The 5,750-nt window shown below is 43.4% G+C and overlaps 2 protein-coding genes across 7 annotated transcripts in view; both read right to left on the bottom strand.

Moving 5' to 3' along the window:
• Positions 1-5,750, bottom strand: part of DGKB (diacylglycerol kinase beta) — a 1,339,752-nt gene that overhangs the window by 1,162,995 nt on the left and 171,007 nt on the right. The gene's annotated exons all lie outside the window — the stretch shown is intronic.
• Positions 1-5,750, bottom strand: part of AGMO (alkylglycerol monooxygenase) — a 504,195-nt gene that overhangs the window by 70,025 nt on the left and 428,420 nt on the right. The gene's annotated exons all lie outside the window — the stretch shown is intronic.

Consider the following 5,750-nt stretch of genomic DNA (forward strand, 5'->3'; position numbering starts at 1 on the left):
CATTTGGTTCTTCAGTGGTTAATTATATGAGAGGAAGACTCTTTCTGGGCATTTCTCAACCAGGTCACAAAGAGTCAGACACAGGATTGAGCACACATAGACAAGACTCTTTTCAAGGAAGATGGCTATTTTTGAGCCTATGCATTTACATAGACAGAAGCAGTAGAAACAGTTCCTAAAAGACAGAATTGAAAATATTCACAGGACAGTATCCATGCCAGTCACTAGATGGAGCCCACACTAAATTCAGCTTTGGGGTGTTAGAAACAGGACTCAAACCAACAGAATTAGAATCGTTTAGAATCCTCCTGCAAATGCGGGAGACTCAGGAGACGCAGGTTAAATCCCTGGGTTGGGAAGATCCCCTGGAGGAGGAAATGGCAACCCACTGCAGTATTCTTTCCTATCCTTGGACAAGATGTGCCTGGCAAATCCCATGGACAGAGGAGCCTGGTGGGCTACATTCCGTGAGGTCACAAAGAGTCACAAATGACTGAGCATGCAAGAAGATGCACAAATACAAAATATATTAGACGGGAAAGAAAGATGCTTAAAATCAACCTGGTGATTGGGGATGGCATTTTACATCTGTTGAAATTTTGCAAGAGGGTACTTTAGAAATTCCTGTTAGGCTATATGCAATAGCACAGTTGAAAACAGTTTGGACTGGACCATGGAAAAAGATAATTTTTAGCTGTGGAATTGCATTGATGAATATGCTGCTCTGACCTAGTTCAGAACTTTCTGGGAGTGTCGGTCCAGGGGCAAAATCCATCTGCTTATTCCCCTCAGGAGGATAACCAGAAAAGCAGCTGTTGGTATTGGAGGAACCCTCATGAAGGTAGATGCATTTAGGCCAGAGAGACTGCTGATGTACATTGTTGAGAGAGAAAGTGAAGCCCCTGATTGACTCCAGATCAGGGGCCAGCAAACCTTTCCTGTGAAGGCCAGACAGTATATATTTTTGGCTTTGCAGGCCAGATGGCCTTTGTCACAACTACTCAACTGTTCCAACATTAGTGCAAACATGGCCATAGGAAATATGTAAACAACCAAGTGTGCCTATGGCCAGTGAAACTTTATTTATGGACACTGACATTTGCATTCCACTTAATTTTCATCTGTTACAAAAATTATTCCTTTTTTGATTTTTTAAAAACCATTTAAAGGGCTTCCCAGGCACTAGTGGCAAAGAATATGCCTACCAATGCAGGAGACATAAGTGACTTCGGTTTGATCCTTGGGTTGGGAAGATCCCCTGGAGAAAGGCATGGCAACCCACTCCAGCATTCTTGCCTGGAGAATCCCATGGACAGAGGAGAGGGGCAGGCTACAGTCCATGGGGTTGCAAAGAGCCAGACATGTCTGAAGTGACCATTAAAACAACCATTAAAACACCATTAGCAACCATTAAAACACTGAAGCCCATTCTTTTTATTAGATTTTATTTATTTATTTATTTTTGGCTATGCTGGGTCTTTACTGCTGTGCTCGGGCTTTCTCTAGTTAGTTGCAGTGAGCAGAGACTACACCTTGTTGAGGTGCGCAGGCTTGTCATTGCAGTGACTTCTCTCCTTGCAGAGCACAGGCTTTAGGGTGGGGGCTTCCGTAGTTGCAACATATGGGCTCAGTAGTTGTGGCTCCCAGGCTCTAGAGCATAGGTTCAACAGTGCATGAGCTGAGTTGCTCCACAGCATGTGGGGTCCTCTCAGACCAGGGATCAAACTTGTGTTCCCTGCATTTGCAGGCGGATTCTTAACCACTAGACCTCCAGGGAAGTCCCTGAAGCCTATTCTTATCTCCTAGGCTATACAAAGTCAGATAGTAGGCTGGAATGGCCCATAGGCTGCTAGTGTCTGCTGATCCTTTTACTAAGTTGGCAGGTAACTTTTAACTACTGTGTTAAAGTGGAGCTCTTTTTACCCACCATGATGTCCCTTTTTTTGATTTGAGCCATCTGTCAAAGGTATACTTCGGTCTCTTGTTCTACCCTTTACTCCTTCTTGCGGATATAGATTTACCAGATTGATGGATCATAGCATTAGTTCATATTTCTCAATTGTACAGGAGTAAACTATTGATGAAAGTGAAAGTAGAGAGCGAAAAAGTTGGCTTAAAGCTCAACATTCAGAAAACGAAGATCATGGCATCTGGTCCCATCACTTCATGGGAAATAGATGGGAAACAGTGGAAACAGTGTCAGACTTTATATTTTGGGGCTCCAAAATCACTACAGATGGTGACTGCAGCCATGAAATTAACAGATGCTTACTCCTTGGAAGAAAAGTTATGACCAACCTAGATAGCATATTCAAAAGCAGAGACATTCATTACTTTGCCAACCAAAGTCTGTCTAATCAAGGCTATGGTTTTTCCAGTGGTCATGTATGTATATGAGAGTTGGACTGTGAAGAAGGCTGAGTGCCGAAGAATTGATGCTTTTGAATGTGGTGTTGGAGAAGACTCTTGAGAGTCCCTTGGACTGCAAGGAGATCCAACCAGTCCATTCTGAAGGAGATCAGCCCTGGGATTTCTTTGGAAGGAATGATGCTAAAGCTGAAACTGCAGTACTTTGGCTACCTCATGCAAAGAGCTGACTCATTGGAAAAGACTCTGATGCTGGGAGGGATTGGGGGCACGAGGAGAAGGGGACGACAGAGGATGAGATGGCTGGATGGCATCACCGACTTGATGGACGTGAGTCTGAGTGAACTCTGGGAGTTGGTGATGGACAGGGAGGCCTGGCGTGCTGTGATTCATGGGGTCACAAAGAGTCGGACACGACTGAGCAACCGAACTGACTGACTGACTGAAACTATTGAAGGTCCTAAATGCAGGTAGACAATGAATCATTGGTGTGTACTCTCACTACTTCTCTGAGAGTCAGTGCAGAGGCAAGTGTGTCCCATTTGCAGACTTTGTCCCAAGGAGTTGTCTAATGCACTTTGTTTCAGGCCTCTCATGTATCAGGGGAAATTGACTGGATCCTGATTAGACCTAAGCCTTCATTTCCAACTCCTCCAATGGTAACTGGTTCAAGAAACTTGGCTGAAGGCCATTTAGCATTTGTAAACAAGTGATGGTAAATGTTACTACTTAGGGATGGGCACAGTGAACTGAGTTGACTCAAATCTTTTTTGAAGTTGGAGGAGCTGGTTTTCTTCTTTGTCACTGGATATGAACAAGGGAATTGTGTTGCCATGTACTTAATGCTGGCATTTATCTTGTGAACATAAAGGAAGCAAACCCAAGGACAAAGCTGGCAGGTTGAGGACACAGAGCTGAGAGAGACAGAGAAAGCTTCTACAGCTCTGACTCATTCATGAGGGGAGCCCATCTTACTCCTAGATGTCTTGTTTTGTGAGCAAATGCATTTATGTATTGTGTAAGTCTTCTGTATATATATAATGAGCTAAGAAGAACTAAAGAGCCTCTTGATGAAAGTGAAAAAGCTGGCTTAAAACTCAACATTCAGAAAACTAAGATCATGGCATCCTGTCCCATCACTTCATGGCAAATAGATGGGGAAACAATAGAAACAATGGCAGATTTTATTTCGGGGGGGATTCTAAAATCACAGCAGATGGTGACTGTAGCCATGAAATTAAAAGACACTTGCTTCTTTGAAGAAAAGCTATGACCAACCTAGACAGCATATTAAAAAGCAGAGATATTACTTTTCCAAGAAAGGTCCAGCTAGCCAAAGCTATAGTTTTTCCAGTTGTCATGTATGGATGTGACAGTTGGACTATAGAGAAAGCTGAACACTGAAGAATAGATGCTTTTGAACTGTGGTGTTGAAGAAGACTCTTGAAAGTCCCTTGGACTGCAAGGATATCCAACCAGTCAATCCTAAAGGAAATCAGTCCTGAATATTCATTGGAAGGACTGATGCTGAAGCTGAAACTTCAGTACTTTGGCCACTTGATGTGAAGAATTGACTCATTTGAAAAGACCCTGATGCTGGGAAAGATTGCAGGCAGGAGGAGAAGGGGATGACAGAGGATGAGATGGTTGGATGGCATCACCAATGCAATGGACATGAGTTTGAGTAAATTCTAGGAGTTGGTGATGGACAGGGAGGCCTGGCGTGTTACAGTCCATGGTGTTGCAAAGAGTCAGACATGACTGAGCGACTGAACTGAAGTGAATGAAAAGAGGACATGGTGATTTTACATTTGCTTTTTTTTTTTTACACTGAATAAATAATAAATTATTAGTGAATAAAAAATGATAAAAAGAAAAGAAGTCTGCTTTCAAAAGACAACCAAGGTTGATTGCCGGGAGCCAGCGTGAGGAATCCCGCCTGTGGCAAAGGTCATGAGGAAGGAGGCTTGGCATGTGCAAAGGTGGGATCGAGCCTCAGGGGTCCCCCTGGATTTTCTCGAGCATCTGCCCCCAAAACCAGAGTCTGCCTGCTTTACTGTATTATGCTTTCCACCTACTCTTCTGACATTAACAGGGGGCTGTCCCCCCACCACCTTTTTCTGGAAAAAGTTAATTTAGAGCTTTGAGATAATAAGTCTCCTGGGCATAATAAGAGTGTTTCAATCCAAAAACCCCTCTGATGGCTTTCTAGCCTGCCTGCTGGACTCTTACAGCTGTACATGTGATTCTTTGCGGCCTCCCAACCCGCAAGAGGCACAGGAAGCTACATCCTAGGAATGTAGGGGCTTCCGAGGAGTCAAAATCATTAGAATAGGACTGATTAAGGGTTTTATTTGTTGAGCCAATACTTGCTGCCAAATTTTCATATCTTTTATTTGTAGATATAGTTGGCATGTAGAAAAAATAGGTAGTAGACCTGGTATTAGCAACATTAGATCTTTGAGTTAAGTACTTTCTTTGTTATAACCCACTGCACCGTTGCTCTACAGGAATGTAACTTTATTTAGTATTTTGAGGGTGATGCAGATTAAAGAAAAAACACTTCAAGGGATAAAGAGTTTTCTGGTTGATAGACATTTATCTAGGAAAAGTGCCATAAAAATGTTAACAGGCCCCCTGGCCAGAAGATGATGTAAAACCACCTGGGACCTTTTGTATACGGGAAGGTATGCAAAAAGAAAGCCTGGTCTCAATAAGGGTCAGGACTGCTGCCCCTGCATAACTCTGCATATTTCGTTATTTCTTTATGTACAACTTGGGGTATATAAGCTGCTTTTGAAAATAAAGTTGTGGGTCTGGCACCAATGCTTGGCTCCCCCACGTCGTTCTTTTCTCCCTTTTCTGGCTGAATTCCCATCTGGGGCGTGGAGGCTTGCCATGTCTACTTACTTGCCCTGGCTTCTAAGACCCACATGAGAGGGAGCCCAAGGCAGGGCACCCTCCGCTATTCAAGCGGGCGCCGGTGGCCTACGTAGGTGGTGCAAACTCCTTGTCGGAGTTTTATTGGTTTTCCGTGTAAACCAAGTTATTCAGCCTCTTTTCTCCACTAATTTTCCTACTACACTATTCTTTCCTAATCTCTCTTTATATTTCTAAATAAATAAGTTTTTCCTCGTCGACTCAGTCCCTGCTTCAAATTCCCTGGATCCACCAGGGCTGGACCCCGGCAATTGATATATTATCATGTCACTCCAGATGTTGCCCTAGGTATATATACATGGTTGGATGATATCACCAACTCAATGGACATGGGTTTGAGTAACTTCTAGGAGTTGGTGATGGACAGGGAGCCCTGGCGTGCTGCAGTCCATGGTGTCGCAAAGAGTCAGACATGCATGTATTTTATGTTAACAAGGATATAA

This window comes from Ovis aries, chromosome 4 (assembly GCF_016772045.2).
Source record: "Ovis aries strain OAR_USU_Benz2616 breed Rambouillet chromosome 4, ARS-UI_Ramb_v3.0, whole genome shotgun sequence".
Taxonomy (NCBI): domain Eukaryota; kingdom Metazoa; phylum Chordata; class Mammalia; order Artiodactyla; family Bovidae; genus Ovis; species Ovis aries.